Source organism: Talpa occidentalis, unplaced genomic scaffold (genome assembly GCF_014898055.3).
Source record: "Talpa occidentalis isolate TD23 unplaced genomic scaffold, MPIMG_talOcc4v2.1 talOcc4.5, whole genome shotgun sequence".
Taxonomy (NCBI): domain Eukaryota; kingdom Metazoa; phylum Chordata; class Mammalia; order Eulipotyphla; family Talpidae; genus Talpa; species Talpa occidentalis.
Window position 1 is genome coordinate 67,356,087 of NW_023604861.1, and position 25,731 is coordinate 67,381,817.

Consider the following 25,731-nt stretch of genomic DNA (forward strand, 5'->3'; position numbering starts at 1 on the left):
GGGGAAATATGGTTCTGCTCAGCTCTCTGTTGGCAGAATTAGTATAAAATTTAGTACCCTTGTCCCAGTCCCATTCATTTTTGTCTCTGCTTCCTTCTTAAGCTCTTTGCTTTCTCCTGTGGCTCCAGGGCAGCGGGGACAAGATGGAAAGGAGAACACAGAAATCTAGCCTAAAGGAGCTGTTCTGTTCCTCTGTTTATAGGTGGGGCTAAGGGAGTGTAGAGGGGGATAAATTATATTCTTTAAATGTTGGGGTTTTTTCCCCTGATCATTTAATTTTTGAAAAAGAATTCACAGATAATGAAAGGTAATGTCCTTTCAAACTGGTTATGCTTCAAATGTCTTTCTGATTATCTACTTATATGAAATATATATAGTTATCTGAGTTACATGGGTTATAGATGGTTATCTGGAATAATATAGGGTGTACATGGCTATCTGGAGTTACATGGGGTATATATCACAACTAGACTTGTAAGGCGTATATGGTAGCGATGTCGAGTGGAAGGGGAAATGAAAGAAAGTTTGGTGACTCAAACCTACAGAAAATTTGGGGAAGTTGGGGGAGGGCAGGAACACGCATATGTACGAACATGAAAACATGCTTCAAAGCTGAATGGCTGCACAGCACCCTTGCCTGTGGCTATCTCAGTGGGGGGTCCTTGGGTGAACACATTTTGATAAATGGTGTTTCCATGCTAATTTAGTTTTTCAAACTCCAGTCCCAAAATGCTTTGGCTGTTCTGATATAAGCAAGACTCCACCTACAAAAAAAAAGAAATCAATGATTTTACAAACTCCAACTGGTGTCTTTAGTGGCAGGAAGTCAAGGGCCTGGTGTGTGTGTCTGGGGCAGCGGCAAAGGGGGCTGACCTGCCAGCAGGGTGCGAGTACTGCCAGTGCTGGGAGAAGCCTCTAGATGGTGCAGGTGAGTCTGCAGTAAGGAGGCCCTTCTCAAGCACTGAGTTTCCAAACTCTCAGACAAGACAGAGCAGTCAAGGAGGAGTTCCCGGGAAACCCTTTGCAAAGATCAGAGGCAAAGTGGGGCTGAAGACAGAGGGGTACCTTGCCCCGGGGAGCTCTGCGGGCCTCGAGCATCGTTGAACACCTGGCCCTACAACACTAAGGGGCAGTCACCTCTGTAACCTGGCGGCCCCGTGGGAGACTGTGCCTGAATTTCTTCACAGACCATCTTCTGCTTCGACTGGAAACTGACCCTCCAAAGGTGTCCAGGTAAGCCTTGGTCTTTTCTTTTCATTTTCTAAACTCTCTGACTGTGGATGAGGCAGAAGTGTCATGGGCTGCAAAGCAGCCTGAGTGCATTTTTAAAATACATGTCATTTTTGGGTTGCGTTTGAACAAGTTTTCCCAATTACTCTATTTCTGTGCTACCAGTTCTAAGACCTGAGATCGTTCCTTTGTTTTCAAGAAAACATCAGAATCCCCACTTACTATTGGTTGCACGTTTGGTTAGTGAATCAAACCCTGTGTGTGTTTAGCAGATTTTCAAATTTGAGTTTCTAAGTCAAGATTTCTCCAGAGAGCTTGAAAGTGTGTTTTTCAGGTATGCCCCAAGTGTGTCTCAGGTTCTCGGGCGGCAAGCACCCCTAACAGACCCTCTCCCTGTGTCCCACCCCTGAGGATTCACAGTGCCCTAGAAGACCTTCCAGGAAGGGTTTGACCCAAGTTTGTGACCCAATGTCATAGTCCCTGTGTTATGTATGAGGGCAGGGGAGGTAAAAGAGTTTTATGTGTACCTAATGATCAAGGCTTTCATTTCCAATCAAGAGGCTCCTTTCCACACTCTGACACATCACCAAGTAGTTTGGGCCCATGCCCAAGAGCAGGCATCTTCCTCGGCACCCTGCAGCCATCGCTCCTGCACTGCTGAGGCCTGAGGTATCAGGCGGGGGGGTGGGGGGGTGGTATGGGCAAGGAGAACAACAGGTGGGTGACCAATTGAACAGTTAAAGCAACAAGGGGTCAGGAGTGAGGTGACAAGTTAGCAGAGCAGAAACTCTATCTATCACACTGGACAGAGTTGTTGGGACTCGAGACTGAGGCACAGGGAGAAGAACAGAGAGAGGAGGGAGCAGCCAAAGGTCAGACTCCACAACCTGGTGTCTCTGACGTCGTATTTCTGAGACGCTCTCTAGTCAAGAGTGCAACGATGGTTAATTCAAAATACTGAAGGTCATAATGAACTAAAGGAAAAGAGGAATCGATTTAAATAATTAAGTTAGAGATTATTTCTTACCTGACTCGATGCTCTGACATTTGTAAATCACCACTACTTAAAACCTTATTTAAAGTTACATTTTAACAGAGTCCACCAAAAAATGTCATTTATCAAAGTTGGGAAGTGAATGTTTGTCCTGATGATTGGTCACACGGAAGTGAGAGGGGGCCCTGGAGCCATCAGCTGGGTTCTCTCTCTCCCTGTCCTCACATGAGCTAGGATGTACTGTGGCAGGATTCATTTTTAACAGCACATTTCAAAGGTAATTCTGAAGCACATGACTTTGGGAGATAAGAGGAAATAAGATTTACCTGAAATATTTGATTTTCACTCTCTGGCCACTACTTGGTTTCTAAATGTAAACTGAATTTTCATTTTGTTGAAAATACATATTTGCAAAGCTCAGAAGCATCAAGGGTTCTTCCTTCAGTATCTTTGTGTCCCTGTATCTAGCACAGCGACCGCCACAGGCAGCTGCCCAGGGTTTGCTCAGGGAAGGGAAGGCAGGTCCGGTCTTAACCTCCCATTTCCCAGGGTACAAAGCTAAGCTGACTTTTTCTGAGGAGCATCTTCTCAGCCAAGTGCCTTAGAACCCAAGGGACCACAGATAGGAGTTAGGTCACCTGAGACTCCTTTTTGGGTCCAGGGAAGTAAGTTTCATAGTTTCCAAAAAAAAGGAAAGTAGTTCTCAAGGAAATGTTCAGAAACCCAGCTTCAAAGGCTCAAGCAAATCTGAAATTCAGACACAGTAGCTGTAAACACGATGGTGCTTTGGAAGCCAGCCTGATGATTAAATGGCTCAGTCCCTCGGGTTGTCCCCACCCCCCTCCCAAGGCCTGTGTGAGTCCTGCCTGCACACCTCCTTGGAGTTTTCCTCCTGGCCCTGCTTTCCTCAATTATCCCAGAGGACACCTGCCTGCTCATTCCTTTGAAGCCGTTTTAGGCTCTGCCTAGGTAATTCCTCCCACCAATAGCATCATTAATTAACTTACATTAAGTTCACTTAGCACATTACACCAATTAGGAAACAAAGGCCCCAACCCCTACCTGAGAGTGCTGGCTCTATCACAGCCCAGGCTGCTATCCTCCTTGTGTTCACACATTGCAGGCAAGACTCTTAGTCAATCTCAGGTTATATTTTCCTAAAAATGAAACAAGAAAAGATAAACTGATGTCATCACTTAACTTCTGGGAAGTTAAGTAACCCATGCCACTTTATAGAGCATTTTCGTGCATGTCTTCCCTGTGGAGGGAGGACATCGAGGCTTAGAGAGGTTAAGTGGCTTGCTCAACACTAATAATATTAGTTATGATGCCACAAATAGATGACACGGTTGCACACCTAGAATGCCCAGGCATCGTTCTAGAAGAGTTGGAATCATTACCCCTGCCTCTGAGACCGATGCATCTATCTCTCCAAAGACCAGTGGAGAAGGTATGATGAAAATTCCCAGGTGAAAATGAATGTTGAGCGAGTAAATACTCCCTCTATACCTCAGTTGTCAGGGCTGTGTCAATCCAGACACCAAGCATGCACTTGTCTCCTACACTCACTAGAGGCCAGGGCTGAATAGGAAATCATCTCATGTTGTTCTTTTGAGTCATCCTGATTAAGGTTTAGTAATAGAGAAATTATTAGAGGAAAATATAAAGTTGCTGTTTCTCATACAGCAAAAAGATAGCTGAATATAGGCAATTTCAAGTGGTTCAATCTAATATATTCTAGTAGCTAAGAGAAATTTTCAAATGACTGTGGGGCTTAGGTCTCCCAACAACTCTTTGGCATCTATTAGTACAAACAAATGAAACTTATCCGTGTTTAGTTTTTATTCATTACTTCCTAACATAGTCACAAAGCATAGTCCAAGGATGGTTAACCTTTATAATCAAAGCTAAGGGAAGTGCTTTACCCTAGGTCTGGGCAACAAGATGGCCATAGATTAGATAGTATGTAAGGGAATCTTGTACTCTGAGGCAGCCTCCTTCCCAGCATCTTCCTGAGAGCAGAGTGGATGCTCAGTGAAAATCTGTCCAGTGAATGAAGGAAGGGAATCTTTGGTGCCAGAGAAAGATGACCAGTTGTTCTAATCACACACTGGGGCTAAGGGGCTTCCCAAACATCAAAACACCCTAATTCCACAAGCAAACAAGTCCCAATTGCAAAGCTAACCCCTCTGGGTACAGAGACACAGGTGATTCTTAAAAGCTGAGTTGCCTCAAGATGTCAGACAAATGGTTGACTCCAATGTGGAGCAGATACTAGCTGGCAGAGCTGCATGGCTTTGAGCAAGGCACTTAACCTTGCAGGCCTCATCTCTTTCATCCAGGTGCCCCTGCCTAGGCACCCTGCAGAAATGCCTGAGGCCTATATACAAAGTTTCAAACACAACTAACCAGAAGTCTTTGTTCTTCACTTCCGACAAGTCAGATCGCTGTGGGGAGTGATGGGTGGTAATGAGCAAGATGTGGTTGCACAGATAGCCACCCAGTGAGTTCCTGTCATCCCAAGTCGTTTCACAAGCAGGGAAATAAGAATATGTTCTACCCATGGCAGGAAGGTAGCTTGGCTTGCAAGTCCTGATTGAAACAGCAAGCAGAGCAGCAACTGTTACTAACCGTGACCTGGTTCATAGAAGCCAAGCTTAGCTGGGATATTTCTAGATCCTTTGAGACTATACTGCTAAGTGATAATATTGTCAAAGGATGAGCCCAAAGACTGAAATAAGATATTAGTCACCTAGAAAGAATATGGAGATAACACTGCCAATAACACTTTAATCCTGATAGAAAGCGCATCCTTAGGATGTGAGGGAAGATATGCAAAACTGCTCTGCAAATGAAAAATGTGAGGTCACAGCTCTGACAACTATCGGACTGTCACCAAATCTTTTCGTCTTGTTGCCATCTTTCCAATTCCGTGTGTCTTAAACAGTGTGCCCCAAGAGAAGAGAGGATTTCACACTGGCTTTAAGATACGTTCATCCCTGGGCCTCCCTGGTGGCGCAGCGGTTGAGCGCTGGGTTGCAAAGCTTCCCATCAGCCTCTGCAGCACCGGTTCGATCCCTGGCTGCTCCCCGGCCACTGGAGGAGGGTCCCACATGGCGCACAGACCTCTCCTGCCACCCGCTGCTCCCCTCAGCAGTGTACTTCTGTCCTTCTCTGCCTGTTCTGCTCCCCACTCTGGCTCTGGTGAATTCTCTCACCCTCCCACGCTTCTGACTGTACCCAGTGCTTGTACAAACAAATAAATCTTAAAAAAAAAAAAAATACGTTCATCCATTCATTTGGCAGATCTTTTCTGAGCATCTGCTGTACAAACAGTGTCCTGGGAAGTGGTGTTTTGGTGGTACCTTGGGGGAGGCATTTACATCCTAGTGCAGAGAAAAGCCATAATACATAGATGCAAATGTGATCTCAGATAAATCCAGGGCCATGAAGGAGCAAAAAGCAGGCAAAGCAGAAAGATGTGCTGCGGTGACAGTGAGGAGACCTCCTGAGGAGATGCTATCTGGGCAGAAATCTAGAGAAAGTGAGGGAGCTAGTCAAGCAGAGGTCTGGGGTGGGGACAGAAAGAGGCGTCTCAGTTCCTGGAGAAGGCAGCATGGCTTACAGCAGGGGCTCAGTGGTAAGAACAGAAGAGGAGAGTCAGAGCATGGAGGCCATGGGAGCGAGTCTGAGCATTCTCTGAGTGTGGGGGAAAGGTTACAAGACTAGACACTAACTAGGGGCAGAAGTGCCATCCTGGTTTCCATGCCCCGTGTTGTTCTGGAGCCATCCATATCCACAGCACACTGGTTATTATATTTCAGAAGCTACCCCCTCCATGAAACCACCTTAATACACCCCTGCCAGTGGGCAGATGTCTGGGTGGTCCCTTCTACACACACTGACCAGTGTGAAGGGCAGAAGAGGCAGGTGGCAGAAAAAGTTGGCAGGACTGTGGAATGGTTTTTCAACTCATTATCTGTTCTTTTTGCAATTAACAAATGGCAAAGGGGCACTTGCTGAGAAATATTTTAAAGACTCCAGCTTGAAACAGCCAGCAGTCGAGAGTCCACAGTCAGTACCCACTCCCCATTTCTCACTTGAAGAAATGGAGGAGTATGTTCCAGCAGTTGGAGACAGCTGGAGCTGGGAGGTAGAGAAGCGCCAAGAGGGCCCAGCCAGGTGCTTTGACATTCAGTTAAGAAAACTTCCAGGAGTGGCTGGGAACTAACTTATAGACTGTATAGCCAGTTTGGTGTGTCAGAGCTGTTCCTGTCCATCGCACTCGACCCTTGTGGATTTAAGGAGGTGCTGGCTGCCCTGCGCCTGCCAGCACGTCTTCCCAGCACCTGTCGAGCTCTACTTCCTTTCATGGAATAGCACCTTGAGGGTCATTAGGTGGGAAATTAGCCTGGAGGAAGAGACTGTCCCTGGGAAGCGCAGGGCTGTGAGGACAAATGGAAGGGTCATGAGGAAGGGCCAGGGGGTAGACTCATTGCTGTGACCACATCTGCATGAGCTGCTGACACTGTTCAGGAAAGTCAGAGGCCACAAAGAGCAGTAGACAGAGTGCAAGTGTCTATTTGTTTAGCTAATTTTGTTTACCTTGTAGATCTGGTTTTATGGTTTAATATGTTGATTGAGGCTCTCAGTTCTGACAAAATAAACATTACCTCTGACCCAGAAAAAGCCTAATGCTTGAAAATATTTAAATAAACCATGCTTTCTTAATGGCACCTCAGTGGACTCTCAAGGTTCATTTTCTTTAAGATTTACTCCTAATGTCTTCAGAATGATTATTCCTAAAACTTCCTGTCAATAATGTAGAAAATTATCAGAATGGACACTTTGGGATGTGACTGTTCAAACACTCCATCCTCTGCAGAGCCACCGTCTCCAATGAGAGAGAGGGAGCAATGGCTAATGGGCCCAGAGCAACATCTGTCAATGTGGCGCTAATACAGAGCACAGTTCTCTGCTTGGTGGACTCCTTTATGAGTGACAAAATGTACAATAAGTGTCTTTTAAATTTAGCAGAACCCTTTTAAGTTTTAGCCTATTCTTAGAGAGATTTGGAGAGAGGCCCTCTCTGAGACCTGAGCACACAGCAGACGTCACATCTCCCCTGGTGGCTGCTACAGTCTAGGCCTGTTCTTATGACTTCTGGCAACTGAACAAATGCCTTGGCCTCCCTTTAGCATGAATTTAAACAATTTTTTTCTTTATTTTTATTTTAACATCTTTATCATTTTTAGTATTTTTTTGAATTTAAACAATTTTGATGCTCATTTTATGGGCAGAGGAAACCAAGGCATGGACTTTCTGGTGTCTTGGGACACTTGGTTTTGAGCAACTCTAAAAACCAAGAGACCAAGCTTTCTCCAAAATTGTTGCCAGTTGGTTTCCAACTTTGAGACTTCCACATGAAAATCATTATCCAAACAGACCACACACACAGCTCTCTGACTTGACTTTTCAATTGGCGTGTGTGAGGGAACCAGTGCTCGAGAATATTACCCAGATGATTATCACAGTCATTGCTTTTGAAGACAAATATTTATTTTGTGAAAATTGCAAATGTAAGAACAGTAGAATGTTGAGCTCCTCCTTCTGTTTACAGAATAAACAGAATTGAGAAACTGGCAAATGCAGTGTCCCTTATTCTCCAGGGAGCCTGCTGTTTGCCTCCCACCACATCAGTCACATAAAAAGAGGCACCTGTGGACATGCAAGCCTCGTGAGGCCAGACATCCTTCTGCCTACCCTTTCTGTGTTCTCCTTTCTGTGTTCCCCCCAGGAGACCCTGGAGGAGGACTGTTTGGTGGGCCTGAGGGACATCCTTCCATTTACCCTGGCAGGTTGAAGAAGACACTTCCCAGGGTTCCCCGAGGCTTGATTTGTTCAAGTGGAGAAGCCACTGCATTGGCAAAGGCTAATAGACTCCAAATCTTGCTCAAGGTTTTATAAGATTTATTATAATATTATTATAAGATACAAAAAACAAATTTATATTAAAAAATGGTGATAAACAGCACTTACCATGCTGCCCTGTGCTGTAATTACTTGTTTCAAGTCTGTCCCCTCCTGTGACACCAACACACTCTGGCCTTCTCTCTGCTCCTCACACAGCTTCTGGGTGCTGCTTCTGCTACTCCTACTACCCAAAATGCTCTAACCAAAGACCACATTGTGTTTTGTTTATTTCATTCAGCTCTCTGTTAATAAGCCACCTTATCAAAAAACCATCTGTGGTCCCACTCTATAAATTTTCAACTCCCAACTCAAATCTCCTGTTATACCATCAGTCACAAGATGAGTATGATATTATTCACCAAATATAATGTAAAGTTCTCATTTGTGTGAGAACTTAGAGAGTAAGCTGAACCCAGAGGCAGGCATGCCAGCCAGATCTGGAGAGGGGATTTCCTCCCCTCTGCTGAGAGTCCCATAGGCACGTCTCACTATCCTCTCCCCAAAGAGGTCTCCTTTGACCCTCAGCAGCCTTCCTGGGGTTCTTTTGCTGCAGATTTGTCTGGAATCAGTGATGCAAATAGGGAAGAGGATGGAATGTGCTGAGGTTGAAGAACAACTAGGAGACTCTGAAATAGTTGAGTTTCAGGTTAAAAAAACAGAAAGTAGCAAATAGTTGACCCCCCTCTCATACACACCTGTGGAACCTAACAGTGGCTGGTGTTGTTCAAGGCAAGTATATTCATTGTCACCCATAGCCATGGCTGGCTCTGTCACAGATGGCAGGACTGTGGTCCCCACTCCAACTTCCCCAGCTCGCCTGTCCCCAGCACCCATGCACTATGCACCAGACTTCAGGTTCTGTGGGGGCCTCGTCAGGACACACGGTTCATGTTAGGTTGTCAAAATGAAGAATCTTTTTTCAAGGGGCCAGCAGACAACCACAGTGTTACCATCCCAAACATGTATTAATGGCTTTTCACCTGTTGACTGTTAAAATCGGCAAGAGCCCTCCTCTGGGTCTTCTGTTCTTATTAATTACCTTTCATAATTAACCTAACCCTAGGGTAGTGTAAGTCTCATCAATTGTGTTTAAGTTCCCAAGCCCACTACTGCCGCCTACCATCCTCCTGCTTCAGGGGTTTTCTTTCCATCTTCCCTTTACTGAGACCTTCTTTATCACTGATTTGGATAAATTGTCCCTCTAGATTGTGCAGTCCCTGTCTCAGAATCCCCAGCGTAGGAAGATGGTGTATAGTTTTCTCCTGGCCCCTCATACCTAGCTGCTACAGGGTGTCTTTGGGGGGGGGGGTTGAGTGTGAAATGAAACAATAAAAATACTTTGGAATGTGACTGGGACAGGCTGGGGAAGTGGGACAGCTGGAGCGTGTTGATGGGGCAGGGGCTTGCCACAGTAGGAGGTGAATCTGGCTCTGAACTTCCCCAACTGAGTGACACCTTTACTTCCTCATATCTGGGATCTAAGCTGTGGATTTTCCCTTAACCAGCAGCCAGAAAAATATGTTCCTGAGGCGTGAGTTAAATACTGGGGAGACATGCTAAGGAAATGCAATGGGAGGGCTTTGACTTCATCGACTGGTTCTGCATCTGTGCAATTTAAGTGAATTTCTTTTCATGTAATGCTGAACAATTTTGAAGCTGGTACTTACCGGTGTACTAAGCAGACACTTGAACCCCCACTGGAAATGGAATGTCTGTTCCTCATGCAATGCCTCAAGACTACCCTCCCCCCACACCCCAGATAAAAACTCTTGAGGGCTAATGGTTTCCTTTTGGAAAGCTTTCAAATTGTATTCGTTTGAGTTTATGTTATCTGCTTCCTTCTGTTTGGACTATTCTTCTGTTGGGTTTAATTTAACCAAATTTGCAGCTGTACTAGCAAATTAATTGATGCCCTCCTCCTTTCAGAGTGGATCTTTTTAAGTCTTTTCTCTGGTTTTCCTGATAGACACTCCATACTGAAACCTCTCAGTGTCGAACATTGTTTACCTGGTGTCCCTATTGCTTTAAAATCTATTTTCTCTGACCACATTTCACTGCATCGCTGACTTTTACAAGTTAATAGTTAAAGTTAATGGTTGATGAAGCAAAACCAACCAAGAACAAAAATGCTCCTCCCAGTGGCATCAGTCTCATCATCTCTTGGGGGATATGCATGTTCCCTAAAGGTGGAGATCCGCTGGAGGCCGGCAGCATTTATATATACATTGTGAAACTTGGAATCTTTTAAAAATATTACAAACATGCAAATTAACAAAGACTCAGTACTTGCCAAGTTCAATCCTTTGTGATTCTTTTAATGAGCTTGTTGTATTTAATTAGACTTAAGGAGAGATTTGGCCACCTAATAAGATGATAATCATTGGGAACCACAGAGCTGTAATGATGCATTCTAGATCTGCAGAGAGCCTTTTACCCCTTTGAACAGACTCTGTACCCTGCCTAGTGCTCTTCATACTTCAAAGACCTATAGTGGATTTCCAGATGTCTGTGATCATTCTCAGTGAAAACAGTAACCCACCCAGAAGCACAACCTGCACTCCACCTCTGGTCTCCTCTTCTTGCCTTCTTGCCCTGGGAACTCCATGCTATAGCCCAGTTCTTTCTGGTGAAGCTGGTTGAAGTCCTCTATTAGAAACAGGGTTCTTGAAGGGTCTTATCTATATCCATAGGTTCCCTAAATCCTCTCCAATAAGAATAAACACATCCCATATGACTCTGGATCATCAAATAGTACAATGTCTTGTATTTAATAAGTGCTTAGAAAGTGATTAGTTTGTATAAATAAGAGAGTGAGCAAGAAAAGAAAAAAAAAAAAAAGATGATGTTTTTTCCCTCTCAGCAGGAGCTATGTTAACAAACACTGTCCCCTCCCTCCTGCCAGTGTCAGCTCTAATGCTTTATCTTAGTTAGACAGAGTCTTCTAGGCTTTTCCAGCAGTTGAAACAACAGGGACTCTTTTAATGGGAAGGTAAATGTGTGTCTAAAGTTGAGGAAACAGTACTGGAAGAGAGGATTTTCAGATGTGCCCAGTCCTCCCTAACACCTGGTATCATTTTTCTACTTAAAAAATACTCAGATTGGACAAGCTCTATAAGGAACAAAAGGGAAAAGGCCACCAGGTGTCTGAGGGAGGCTAACGGGAAGCCCCAATGTCCCACCAAGGCAGACCTCTTGGCCAGAGTCCAAGACACTGGCATTCACTTTGGTGTCATCTGCCCTGGAATTGTACCAGGGCGTCACCAGCAGATCAGCACACCGGGTCCACTGACCAGTCCCCATAGCCACCTTCATGACTGTGAGCTCATCTTCCCTATGCTGGGAGTTACAGGTGTTTCGGGGCCACCTGGGATGTCTCTCACCTTCAGGTTAGTCTGCCCTCACCTGGCACCCAGCAACCAGGTCTAGGTACAATGCCATCCTCCAAGAAATGGCTCATCTTGGGGTGGGGCAGGGATAATACAAGATAACCCTGGAGCATCCTATGAAAAGAAAGTGCTCAAAAAAAAAAATAAAAACTTGGGGGAGAGTTACGTCAAAGGGACTTAAGAAAAAACTGAAAGAATTCCCAGTCACCAAAGTGGGAACAATTTGGAAATTAAAATAATGTAGTACTGGAGTGTAATCCAGAGTTTAAAATAAATACCCATGCATCCAAAATAAATAACCAGGGAAATAAATGATTGAGTGAATGAATAAATAAATAATAAATGGAATAAGTGAACAGGCAAGAGGTAACTCTCCCACACAGAATATTTTTAAAAATTATGTTGATACTCTATCCTCATGAAGGTAGAAATAAGTCTCTACCCATTATGTGTGGCTACTCACAGTGACTTCCCTACAAAGAGGACAGTATGGAAGGGGAGGGGAGCAAACCTGGCAGACCCGCCTCAGCCCTGGGGTCCAGGTCACATCTGCAATGACGAGCCACATGGATAGTAATGACATGATGAGCAGGGCACTTTGCCCCTGTGGTCGTCCCCCCAAAGACATAGCCACCATCCAGTCATGTCAAAAACATCAAAGAAACCCAACTGAGGGACACCTCACAAGTCCTCCTCAAGACAGTTACTTTATCACAAACAAGAAGAACTGAGTAGCTGGCGCCGCTCAGTCTAAGCCGAGCCCAAAGACCCATGAGCCCCAAGTGAAGTGTGGTTTCCTGGGTGCCAGAAAAGTACTTTAGGCAGAAACTAAGAAATCTGAATGAAGTATGGGCACTAGCTAATAATAATATACCAATAATGGTTTGTTGTAACAAGCATATTACATTATTGCAAGATCTTAACAAAAGGAAAACTAGATGTAAGATGCATGGGAACTGTATAGGAACTACATTTGCAAATTTTACTGTCTGTGTCCTATATCTCAGCTACAGGTACTCAGTGCCTGCTGAGGCACTGGTAGTGGAAAGAACCACTTGCCACTTAGTAACTGTTAATATCCTTCTCTTTGAGTCTTGGTGTCTTTTTTAATCTGTAAAATGGAAATAAATGTCTACATTTTGTGGTGTAAGGATTGGAATCATGCTCAGAAAGAGTCAATTTAATAGGGTCTCCCTGGTGGCGCAGCGGTTGAGCGCTGGGTTTCGAAGCCGCCTGCAGCCTCTGCAGCGCTGCTTCAATCCCCGGCTGCTCCCGGCCACCAGAGGAGGGTCCCGCAAGGCGCGCAGACCTCTCCTGCCGCCCGCTGCTCCCCTCAGCAGTGTACTTCGGTCCTTCTGCCTGCTCTGCTCCCCGCTCTGGCTCTGGTGAATTCTCTCACCCTCCCGCGCTTCTGACCGTACCCAGTGCTTGTATAAATAAATAAATAATTTTTTTTTAAAAAAGTCAGTTTAATAATCCACAATAATAAATGGCACTTTTTTAACAAGATTATTTATACAAGAACTGGGGTACAGGCCAGAAGCGCGGGAGGGTGAGAGGATTCACCAGAGACAGAGCGGGGAGCAGAACAGAGACAAAGACACTGCTGAGGGGAGCAGCAGGCACGACAGGAGGGTCTGCCACGCCGTGTGGGCATCTCCCTGGCCGGCTGGGATTGAACCGGCACTGCAGAGGCTGCGGACAGCTTCACAGCAGTGCGCTCGACCCGCTGCGCCACCGGGGAGTTCCCAATAAATGGCACTTTTAATTTTTATTGTTATTTCTATTTGGAGAATGAATGGACAGCAAAGTCATGTCTCTGTAGAGGAGCAAAAATAACTTTCCCTCTACACTTCCAGGTTCCTGACTGAGACAACCCCTATAATAAAGGACAGAAGGGAAACATTTAATTTCATGCATGAGGGAAACCTAAAGATCTGAAATCTGAGAGCAACTTGAGTAGTTGAAGGTAAAGGCCATTCTGAATAAAGGAATGGAGCAAGGTTGTGATTTCAAAGGGCAAGAGTTTAACTCACAGAACAGAAGAGAGGAAAATGTGTGGGAATTAGATGTTTGTCCTTCTATGTATTCAGATATGTCATTCAGATGTGATGTTATTGCGGGTACTGGCTCTCTTTCTCTCTGGACCACATCCCCTATATGTTTTCTTTCTTTTTTAAAAAAATTTTTATTTTATATGTTTTTTACATCATTTTTCATTTTTGCACAATGTATGCATTTTCATCTTGGTTATAGACCCCATACAATTCCCACCTCCCTTGTTTTGATCCTACTCCTTCCTCCATGCCCCTGTAGTGTGTCTCTGGTTTATAGTTGCTTGTTGATTTTGATTTCTTTCAGGTAATTAAGGGAAAGCTAAAGTTCTTTTTAAATTTGTGTCTTGATTACCTTCAGCTCAGAACAATACACATGTTAAAGTAGCACCTTTGGAAGCAACCTGTCCTGCTCTCCTTCATCTCCGAGAGGTGAAATGTTGAGGCTTTTGTAAACAAAGATGAGGCTTACCACTCTATGTTGGTTGATAACGGATAGGATCTTTGCACTGAAAATATCCTGTGAGCCTGGTCTTGAATCCCAGGGAATGTTGTTGAGTTATTCACACAAAACCAAGAACCGGTGGGGCAATCCAAAATAATCCAGTTTTAAAAGATCTTTGAGAATTGTTACCATGTAATAAAGCCAAGCTTGTGGCTCCAGTGTTTAGAGTCAGCGTGGAGCTCTGAGTGGACCATGGGGACTGCATGCAGCCCTGGCTCTCAAGAAGGCTCTCTAGAAGCTGTGTGGAGATTTCTGGACCTACTAAACATAGAGCTTCCATATGATCCAGCAATTCCACTCCTAGGTATTTACCCAAAGGACACAGAAACATCAATTCCAAAGAGCACCTGCACTCCTATGTTTATAGCAGCACTGTTTACAATAGCTAAGCTTTGGAAACAACCCAAATGCCCAAAAATAGATGACTGGATCAAGAAGATGTGGTCCATATATACCATGGAATATTACTCAGCATTCAAAAAAGATAAACACATGCAATTTGCAGCAACATGGATGGCACTGGAAGGGATCATGCTCAGCGAAATAAGCCAAAAAGAAAAAGAAAAATACCGGATGGTCTCACTCATAGCAGGAATCTAGAAAACTTAAATAAGGGACCAGGAAAATGAATATAAGAAAGTGAAAATCAAAATCAACAAAAAACTATGAACCAGAGACACTTTTTGGGGGGTGGGGGGGGGGAGGGGAAGGATTGGGGTCAGAATGGGGCGTTTGCAATTGTATGGGGGAATATAAAAATAAAATTTAATATTTAAAAAAAAAAAAAAAAAAAGAAGGCTCTCTAGAAGGTGCCTTCTTTTACCTCCTCTCTCAGAGGCAGCTGGCACCTTGAAAGGTAGAAGAGAGGCACAGTGAGTTCTAGGGGCTGGGACCTCTCCAGCACAGAACGGAGAAGCCGAGGTCTCCATTGGCAGCCAAGATCCAGGCCCAAGATGTCCGCAGACTCTGGAACAACTCAGCTAGGCCAAGCCCAGACATCTGGGTCTCCCTGGAGGGGGAGCTGCAGCAGGGATGGGGCTGCTGGCAGTTCTGAGCACCACCCGCCTGCCCTGCCAGCCCCTGAGGAATGTCCAGCTTCTAATAACCTGTTTTCATAAAAGGTGGAGAAGTTGCATTATAAGTATATGGCAAAGCATGCTGACACGAAATACTGGGAGCTTGGGTCAGAGGTTTCAGTGCTCTGGACATGAGTGTCAGCCTCTGTTTTCTGGGCCGTTAGCCAGTTTGGTCATTAACAAATCAGCTGGTTGTTGTTTGTTTGCTTGTTTGTTTTTCAAATTAGCCAGACAAGTTCTCCAATGCAATCACAGCACAGTTATACACCAAGCAGGGTAGAGGAAAGCACCATCAACTTTGTTGCTTTTGCCGACATTTGGTGTGCAGAGTTGGTGATCTTTTGTCTGAACCACTGCTATCCTTATTCTTTGCTGTTCAGTTCCTCCACCATGTCAGCCTGACCTGGGCCTGCCCCTAGCACTCCCACAGCCTGACAGGGTTGGGAAGGGCAGTGGCAGGAATGTTGGCTGGGGAGGCGCCCGTGGGGCTAAGAGAAAGGAAGAGACATGACATGACTTCTTGTGCTTGGGCCTGTGACCACACTGCTCCAGTGCCCCACCTCTTTCTGTATTGATTTCATTGCCATTGTCTGCTTTAAATCCTAAGCTTCTGAAGAACTGGGGTCCAGCATGTCTATTTCAATTTTTTGGAACCAAACTCATTGCCACATGTATGTCTCACTTGGGTGTGGCTGAAATAGTAGCGAACCCAAAGGTGAAATACCCAGTTGCCTAACAAATGACCCCAAACCATAGCAACTTAAAACAATGAACCTTTGCTCTCTCAGTCTTTGAGAGTCAGCATCAAGTGGCTCATCTGGTGGTTCTGGCCCTGAGTCCTGTAAGTGGTTCTTAGCAGGGCTAAGTCCTCTGCAGCTCACCCTGGGAGCTTCAACTGTGACCCTCCCCATAGTCTGTTGAGGGTCCCCACACATGGCAGCTGAGTGATTGGAGCTTCAGTGCCTTTTATGACCCAGTCTCTGAGGTAACACATGGTTGCTTCTGTTGTTGTTGTATTTGTTAGAAATAAGTCCCTGTGAGTCCATGCCAGCCAAGGGAATTGAGCCACACCTTTTGCAGGCAGGGTCAGAGAATTTTGGACCCATTTGAAGCCTCCACACCTGACTTCTAATGCTAGCTCATCCTTAACTTCTGTGTGATGTTCAACAAGTCACTTCAACTACCTGGCCTCAGTTTCCTCTTCTGTTACATGAGAGTACTGATCTGATTTCTAAGCCCTCCCATCACCCTTGAACCCCATCATTCATTCATTGACTGAGGGATATTATTACTAATCATCAACTCAGTTATTATGTCTGGTTGTCTTCTAGATTCCTGGCCTCATGCAGTTGTTATGTCGGATTGTCTTCTAGATTCCATGCTCATGTGCCTAGGGCCAAACCACACTAATCCAATCTCGACTCCCCCAGCCCCAGCCCACTCTTCAGTGCTGTCCTGTTGATCTGTGCTCGGGAGTCTGCCAGGCATCGTTGGCACCAATAGGCTCCCTACCCTCTGACCTCCAGTGGATTTGACCTGAAATGGACCCAAGAACCCCATAGTCTTTAAAATTCCCCCACTGATTCTAATGTGCAGGTGATATTGAGGGCTATTATTCGCAGTTAGAATCTTGAATTTTGTTAAGCACATGAATGACCTGGAGATCTTGTCAAAATGCACCTCTTGATACTGTAGGTTTGGAGCAAAGCCGCAGATATCCCATTTCTAATAAACTCCTAGGTAATGCAATGCCTTCCAGGGACTTCTCATTGACTAGCAAGCGTCTAGGTAGTGGTGGAAAGTGCAGAAACACAAAGATAAGTCCCACGCTCGAAGAGAAGAGAATCTAGCAGGAGACGAAAGAATTAAGCCTGAAAATGTCAATAGCAACCCAAGACCATAAGGGCCTGATTGATTTCCTGATATGTGGCCCAGACAATAAGCACAGGAATTAAGTCTAAGGTGGTGAGGAGTATCCCAAGTATTCCATAGACCCCGCCCAGCCTGAATTTCACTTCCACAAAGATCATTCCTACCCATTCATATATCAACATAGAGAGTGGAGCAGAGAGTTCATATCCTTCCGTGATTGTTGCAAGTCTTTGACAAGTTAGTTTTACCAAACATTCCTTTCCCTGGGAAAGGAATTAGCACATCAATTATCTGTATTATTCAGTCTTAGATTCCATCCCCAAGATTAAACTTTTATTTTTCAGTGAACTGCTTTTATGGGTGCCACTAACAAATTAAAGTGTGTTCTCTAAACTTATTTGAATGGTGTAAAATTCTAGATTTATGGAAATTCTAGTAAAATTTCTTATAACTAAAGCTGTAAGTAACCATTTGTCCTAGTTCTTCATCTTTCTCCCTTACAGCTTTCCCCATTGAGTCTGCTTCCTGTTTCCTAGTTCAGGAGAAACTGAAAATTCTCAGAGCCTCAACTCCAGGCAGAAACCCTGGATCCTCCATGCTTAACCTCTTCCCTTGAAACTAGTTCTTTCTCCTGAGCTCATTGCATGGGGGGTAGAGGTTCACATCTACCTCCCAGCCCCATCTGGCTCCTGAGAGCCCACCCAGGTGTCTCCATGGACTGTCTGGTGCTTGCTCACGCCTCAGGACATCCAGATGACACCATGGCCCTCTCACCTCATAGCTCAGCCTCTGAACAGACACCTAGTTGAACTCCTGGTTTCCAACTTCTCTTTAACTTTTCACACCATTAACAGATTGATAATCCCAAAATGTTTCCTTTATTCTGTCACTGTTTGCAAGCACCTCTTGCTTCTATGTGAAAGTATAGATTCCGACTCAGCGGGGCTAAGGTGGGGCTGGGAGTTCTCAACTCTCACTAACTCCCAGGTAAGACTCACATCGCTGGTGCTCTAGGTTTAGCTCCCCAAGACCGACCACTCAGGGTTCACAATCATCTGATTTCATGCCACCCCAGACTCCCCCCATCTTCCACCGGGTCAGACTCTTCATGTTTCCCACATGGTTAAGACTCAACTCTTACATAAGCCTTTGCCTAGTTACCCCCAATAAGCAATTGTACTTGTCTAATCTTGTGTTGAAATTTTATACAGAAAATGGGTCTGTACTTTCTGTATTTTCTTTTTTTTAAAAAAAAGATTTACTTATTTATGCATACAAGAACTGGGGTGCAGGCCAGAGATGGGGGGATGAGAGGGTTCACCAGAGACAGAGTGGAGAGCAGAACAGGTGGATCCACTGAAATCCACGGCTGAGGGGAGCAGCAGGCAACACAGGAGAGGTCTGCTGTGCCGTGTGGGTCAGCTCCCTGGCCAGGGATTGAACTTGTGCTTGCAGTGGCTGTGGATAGCTTCATAGTGCTGTGTCTTAACCCCTTGAGCCACCAGGGAGGCCCTTGTACTTTCTATATTTTCAATTGTTCAACTTAATAATCTCTCAATTCTAAGATTGTGCAAAAATATATACATTCAGTAGAAATTATACTTCAAATTTTGACCTTTTCCCAGCCCTGCAATATGTGGTATGAATCTCTCTTGTGATGCTGGGCATCAGCAGCAAAGAAGGGCCTAGGGCCTGTGTTACCATTTTTTTATGGATATTGTGTATTTTCTCACATCCTATCTACAAAATGTCCATCTGTATCTGAGATATTTAATGCTTTATTATAAAATAAGCTTTGTGTTACATGACTTTACATGACTGTGGGCTAACGTAAGTGTTATGGACACACTTAAGGTCAACCATGATAAGCTATGATGTTTTATAGGTTACATGTATTAAATGCATTTTCAACTTCAGCTGTGTTCATTACAATGGGTTTATCAGGTCATAACCCAGTTGCAAGTCAAGGAAGATCTGCAGAGTCTTGTGACCCAGATCAAACTCTAGCTGCTCTTTGAAGCATGTCTAACCACTCTTTCTCCCCTCCCCCCACATTTATTCTCTGGCACTCTTTTGCTTGGAATCCTATACTACCTTGCATTGTTATTTCAGTTTTGTGCATGTCTCTGACTGTCTTTCCAGCTACATGGGGAGACCCTCAGGTCAGTAGTTTGCTCATCTTTCACTCCTCTTTAAAAAAAAAATAATAATTTTTTTCATTGAGGTAACATTAGGATCTTCCCATCAGGTATCACCATTCTAGTATATTCTCCATTAAATCAATCATAGTCTACCACCATAGCCCATTGTGCTTCCTTCCCTCTTTGTTCTTAACTCCCCCCCCCCAAAAATACTTCAGTTCTAGAGTCGACTTTCATGGGTTAGTTTTTAATCTTCTCTTCACTGCAATCTCATAGTTTGGTTTCTCAATATTCCACATATTAGTGACACCATGTGGTATTTGCCTTTCTCCTTCTACTTGTTTCAGTTAGTATTATCCCTTCCAGTTCTATCCATGTTGCCACAAATGACATGAGTTTATTTTTTTTCCTTGATGAGCAATATTACTGTATGTATGTGTGTACCACCACATCTTGATCCACTCATTAATTTTTGAGCACTTAGGTTGGTTTTCATAATCTGCCTATTGTAAATAGCACTGCAATAAACATGAGAGTTCAAGTTTCCTTTCAGGTTAGTATTTTTGAATTTTTCAGGTAGGTGAGTAGGAGGAGTTGTATGGCAATCCATATGTAATCTCTTGAGACACCTCCACACTGCTTTTCCATAAAGGCTAGACCAATCTGCACACCCACCAGCAGTGCAGGAGGGTCCCCTTTTCTCCACATCCACGCCAGCACTTGTGGTTTCTGGTCTTTTTGATATGGGCCATTCTCACAGATGGGAGGTAAAGTATCTCATTGTGGTATTGATTTGTATTTCCCTGATAATAAGTGATGATGAACTTTTTTCATGTGCCTATTTGCCATCTGTATGTCTTCTTTGGAGAATGTGTTTAGTTCTGCCCATTGTTGATTGGATTGTTTTCTTTTTGTTGATTTGTATGAGTTATTTGTAGATCTTCAATATTGATCCCTTGTCAGATGTATGGTATGCAAATATTTTCTACCATTGTAGGGGGTCTTTTCATTTAGTTGCATTTTATTTCACTATATAGAAGCATTTTAGCTTGATGTCATCCCAATTGTTTATGTTCTTTTGTATTCTTTGCTGTTAGGAACAAATCCCTAAATATATCACTGAAGCTTAAGTCATGTTTTACCTAGGTTTTCTTCTACTTTTTTTTTATGGTTTCAAGTCTTTGATCCATTTGATTAACTTTTGAGTATGGTGTGGCTACATTTCTTCTTTGCATTCTTCGGAAAATTGGACATGCAGCTGTCCAGTTTTCCCAACACCACTTATTGAAGAGGCTATCCTTGTTCCAGTGTCTATGCTTGGTCCCTTTGTCATAAATTAACTGTCCATATAAGTGTGGGTTTATTTCTGGGCTCTCAATTCTATTGCATTGGTCCATGTGTTTGTTTTCTTTCTTTACCAGGTTGTTTTAATTATTATGGCTTTATAATGTAGTTTGAAGTCTGGAAGTGTAATACCAGCATTCTTCCTCTTTTTTGTCAAGATTGCTTTGGCTATTCAGGATCTTCTGTGGTTCCATAGGAATTTCAGTAGTATTGTTTCAATTCTTCGAAAAACACCATTGATATTTTTATTGGGATTGCACTGAATCTACATTTTTGATTGTATAGGATGGTCATCTAGATAAAGTTCATTCATCTCATCCATGAGGAGGGAGTATTTTTTCATTTCTTTTCATCTTCTTCTATTTCTTTCAACAATGTCTTATAATTTTCTTTGTGTAGATCATTTACCTCTTTTGTTAGGTTTACCCCTAGGTTTATTTATTTTTTTTTTTGTGGTGTTCTTTTTTTGGTGTGATTATAAATGGGATCACTTTCTTAATTTCTTCCTCTTCTATCTCACTGTTTATATATAAGAAGGCAAGTATTTTTGTGTACTGATTTTATATCCTGCCACTTTGCTAAACTGAATAATAGTTTTGCTGAGTTTTTCCATGGAGTTTTGAGGGTTCTTGCTATATATTATCATGTCATTTGCAAATCATGATAATTTTACTTTTTTCCCAATTCAGATTCCTTTTATATCTTTCTCTTGTCTAATTGCTCTAGCCATGACTTCCAATACTATGTTGAATAATAGTGGTGAGAGTGGACATCCTTGTCTTCTACCAGAACTTAGTGCGAAAATTTTAAGCTTTAAATCATTGAGAATTATATAAGCTGTGGGTTTGTTGTAAATAGCTTTTATTATGTTAAGATACGTTCTGTTTAAGTAATTCCAAAGGGCACCTGCATGCCTATGTTTATAGCAGCACTATGTACAATAGCTAAGATATGGAAACAAACCAAATGCCCAAAAATAGATGACTGGATCAAGAAGATGTGGTACATATACACAATAGAATATTTCACAGCAATCAAAAAAGATAAACACATGCAGTTTGCAGCTACATGGATGGAGCTAGAAGGGATCATGCTCAGCGAAATAAGTCAGAAAGAAAAAGAAAAATACTGGATGGTCTCACTCATAGCAAGAATTTAGAAAACCTAAAGAAGAGACTAGGAAAAAGACTAATCAATACAAAGTAATAATCAAAATCAACAAGCAACTATAAACCAGAGACATACTACGGGGGAGGAGGTGGAGGGAGGGGCAGGGAGAGGAAGAACTAGAGTTAAAATAAGGGGGGTGGTGCAATTGTATGGGGAATATAACCAAAATGAAAATGCATACATTGTGCAAAGATGAAAAATGATGTAAGAATTATATAAAATAAAATATTAAAAAAAAAGATATGTTCTGTTTATCCCCAGTTTTTCAAGGACTTTCATCATAAATGGATGTTAGATCTTCTCTAATGCTTTTTCAGCATCTGCTGATAAGGTCATTTTTTTTTAAGATTTATTTATTTATGCATACACGAGCTGGGGTACATGCCAGAGATGCTGGGGGTGGAGAGGTGAGAGGATTCACCAGAGACAGAGTAAGGAACAGAACAGGCAGACTGACTGAAACACACTGCTGAGGGGAGCAGCAGGCAAGACAGGAAAGGTCTGCTGCACCATGTGAGTTGCTCCCTGGCTGGCCAGGGATCGAACTCGTGCTGCAGAGGCTGCGAATTGCCTCATAGTGTGGTGCTTAACCCCTTGCGCCACCAAGGAGGCCACAATTCTGTTTTGTTTTTTTTTTTTTTCTTTGATTTTCTCAGTGATTTTTGCTAGAGGTTTTTTGTTTTTTGTTTTTTGTTTAATTTTTTTTTCAAAGAATTAACTTTTGATAATCTTTTTCACTGTCTGGTTTTTTTCTTTTTTTTTCTACTTCATGTATTTCTGCTTTGATTTTTATTATTTCTGTTCTTCCAGTGGCTTTTCGATTTGTTTGATCTTATTTTTCTTGTTTTTTTTTTTGAGATGAGAGAGAGGCTCATTTCTTTTTAGCTCTTTCCTGTTTCTTGATGTGAATCTATATTGACATGTATTTCACTCCTTTTTTTTTTTTTTAAAGATTTATTTATTTATACAAGCACTGGGTACAGTCAGAATCGCGGGAGGGTGAGAGAATTCACCAGAGCCAGGGCGGGGAACAGAACAGGCAGACTTGACAAAGTACACTGCTGAGGGGAGCAGCGGGCAGCAGGAGAGGTCTGCGCGCCATGTGGGACCCTTGCCCTGTGGGCGAGAATCGAACCGGTGCTGCAGAGGCTGCGGGCAGCTTCGCAACCCAGCGCTCAACCGCTGCGCCACCAGGGAGGCCCAGTATTTCACTCTTAGTGCTGCTTTTTGTACATCCAGTAAGTTTTGGGAAGTTGTGTCCTCACTATCATTTGTCTTGAGGTATTTTTTTATTTCTTCATTAACCCAGTAGTCTTTCAGTACTGTGTAGTTCGTCTTCATATATTAAAGCAATTCTCTGCTTTCTTTTGATAGTTGATTTCTAGTTTGTTATGTTCCAAGAAGATCATAGGTATGATTTCAATCTTCATGAATATGTTGATATTTGCGGTCTATTCTGGAGACTGACTCATGTGTACTTGAGAAAAATGTGTATTTTACTTTTTGGAGGTACAGTGCCCCAACTTTCACTTCTTTTGTATTTCCTTCATTGCTGAAATGGTGCTGTGCATTTATTAGGCACTTAACAAGGGATCCTCTTTAAAGAATTCAGGTAAAATTCCCATGCTTAGTAAAAATTAGTCTGAGAAATAAAGGGAATAAAGAGTTAAAACAGAATTACCCCCATTTTATAGCCCTCATCAAACTGTATTATAATTGTCTGAGTGGTTATCTTCAGTCCTCAGGCTATGACCCAGCTGTCCTTGGAGTTTATGAGTCATGCAAATCAATAGTAGCAAAAAAAAAAAAAAAAAAAAGCAGGGAGAGAAATGGGTAAATTCAAATGAGATCTTGAAAAGACAAAACCTAACTATATATCCAAAAAAAGGCAGGGAGGAAGGAAAGGAGAGAGAGAGGGAGGGTGGCAGAGTGGGCTGGTGTTAGAAGCAGGGCTTAGAGAACAGCGGAAGTAAAAATCAAGGTAAACTTCAAATTAACCAAGGTCTTGTCCATTCTCCTTGACTCATCAAATCAGAAGAGGCTGTTCTACAGCTCGTTTTTTAAATGGTGCTCAGTCACTCAGAGGAAGCGGCATCGTGAGAGCAGGTGCACCTTCTCCATTAGGCCTTGTAAATCTAATTGTCAAGGATTTCAAACCATGACTCACACGGCCTAAACTGAGTGTGTATCGGGGATTCATTCAACTCATTAACGAGGGGACCCACAAGGTAGCAAACTGCTCTCTGAAGCATCTGAGTGACTATTGAGTCATTCTTTAAAAGAATGCTAGGATAATAAAACTGTTTCATGTTCTGCATAATTCCAATGAAATTATTATCTTTGGGGTTTTTATCTGAGGCCAAAATCTATACACTAACATGTAACTTTGCAGACACTGGACTTCTAATCAGTGCATAGGAAAACCACACCAGGAACTCTGTCCTGGAGAGTCAAATCACCCTGGACAGCCCCAGGTCACAGAGGAAGTGCACCCCTTCCAGTCTGCCTTATTGCCAAGGCTTGGATGGTTTTTTGAATCAGGGTGAAGCTTTTGCGCAGGGTAACCCAGAGAGTAAATGTATCAGCCTTCTCTACCTATGGTGTAGCTAGGAAGAAAGTGCCAGGCCTATTACCAGGACATATAGATGTTGCTCAGGCAAAATACCACACTGAGGCACCTCCTCCCAGATCCCTGCCTGGGCTTGACAGGACCAAGATGGGTGGGAAGAGGCTCTTGCTGGACCCTGGTGCTTCAGCGGCTATCAATCCACAGATGGCTTTACATGCTGTGTTCTCTCACAGTTCTTCAGGCTTTAGAGTCCCTGGGAAGAACCCAACCAACCCCACCCAACTAATACAAAATGCTAACACAAAATGCTATCATCTGGTTTTCAAAATTTAAACAACCAAAAGAATTTTGCACCATTATAAATAGATATTGCTTATTTCATCTTCACCTCGTGCTTTTTACTTTCTGTATTTGTGTCTGCTTATAATGTACATACTTTATTGGTATAGTAGGTATATAATAGGATACCACATTTACGTGATACCTTCTCAATTAGTTTCACTTTTAGGGATGTGCGACCAAAGAAAGCTTGGGGACCTTTGTACTAATCCTTTCCATCTCAGTTTTAATGCGTAAATGAATCACCTTGGAATCTAATTAAAATGCAGATTCTGATGGGGTGGAGGCTAGGGAGGGCCAAGACTCTTCACTGCTAACAGAATCCCAAGGGATGCTGGACTGGTTGGTCTGTGAACTATACTTTGAGTGGGTAGAAGTAGGCACCGACACCAGGAGACAGATGTGTACATCACCCCACCTGGGATCCACTGGCACAGGTTACGACTGCTGCAGCGGCTCTTAAAAATGTAATTTGTCCAACTCCCTCTCCCTCCTCCCCCCCACCCAGTGTGTCTCTGGTTTACAGTTGCTTGTTGATTTTGATTTTTACTTTATTATAATTAGTCTTTTTCCTGGCCCCTTGTTTAGGTTTTCTAAATTCATGCTGAGTGAGACAATCCGATATTTTTCTTTTTCTTTGTGCAAAATGAAAAATGATATTAAAATATATAAAATTAAAAATAATAATAATAAATAAATTTAAAAAAACATGTAATTTCTCTTCTCATACTCTTCTCATAATACTCATTGGGTTGAGTATTCAAAAAAAAAACCTGATATTTAGATAAATACCTAAAATATCATCCTGTAGGTTTACTCCCACACTTCAGTTCCTGACCTATTGCTTATTCACTATTATGACCTTAGATGAGTTACTCAGCCTCTCTCAACCTCTGGTTTCCACCTCTGTCAACGGAGACCAATCACAGCCTCTCCCTCATGCTGCTCTGTGAAAATCAAACAAGAGTTGGTGTGCACACCCGGCACACCACCTGCATTTCCCGGGCTGGGGGCTGTGGTGCTGTGGTCACACATCTGTATACACTCCCCATCATCCTGTCTGCATGCTCCATTCTCA

At 43.1% G+C, this 25,731-nt stretch overlaps 1 protein-coding gene across 2 annotated transcripts in view; it reads left to right on the forward strand.

Annotated features, from left to right (window-relative positions):
* The first annotated feature begins 973 nt into the window (after positions 1 to 973).
* Positions 974 to 25,731, forward strand: part of EDAR (ectodysplasin A receptor) — a 110,175-nt gene continuing 85,417 nt past the window's right edge. For both annotated transcript variants that reach the window (XM_054701564.1, XM_037527392.2), the window contains exon 1: positions 974 to 1,233. The gene's annotated coding sequence lies outside the window, so the exon portion shown is untranslated. The remainder of the gene's footprint in view (positions 1,234 to 25,731) is intronic.